Consider the following 239-nt stretch of genomic DNA (forward strand, 5'->3'; position numbering starts at 1 on the left):
AAAAAATTATTTCATATTCTTTCTTGAGCCAACAAAGATGTAGAAATAAGATACAACTAACATGCAGAAACCATTGTTTCATCTGCAACAAAGGGATCTTTCAGGATTTTCCAGACTGACATTAATTACCTTTTCTCCTGTCATGCAGAATAGGAAAGGCTCAGCTGGAGACAGAAAAATAGGATTTAAAAAATATTTTTCGAGATGCCACAGACTTCAATCTATGATCTCATCTAAAG

This window comes from Meleagris gallopavo, chromosome Z (genome assembly GCF_000146605.3).
Source record: "Meleagris gallopavo isolate NT-WF06-2002-E0010 breed Aviagen turkey brand Nicholas breeding stock chromosome Z, Turkey_5.1, whole genome shotgun sequence".
In the NCBI taxonomy this organism is placed as follows: Eukaryota; Metazoa; Chordata; class Aves; order Galliformes; family Phasianidae; genus Meleagris; species Meleagris gallopavo.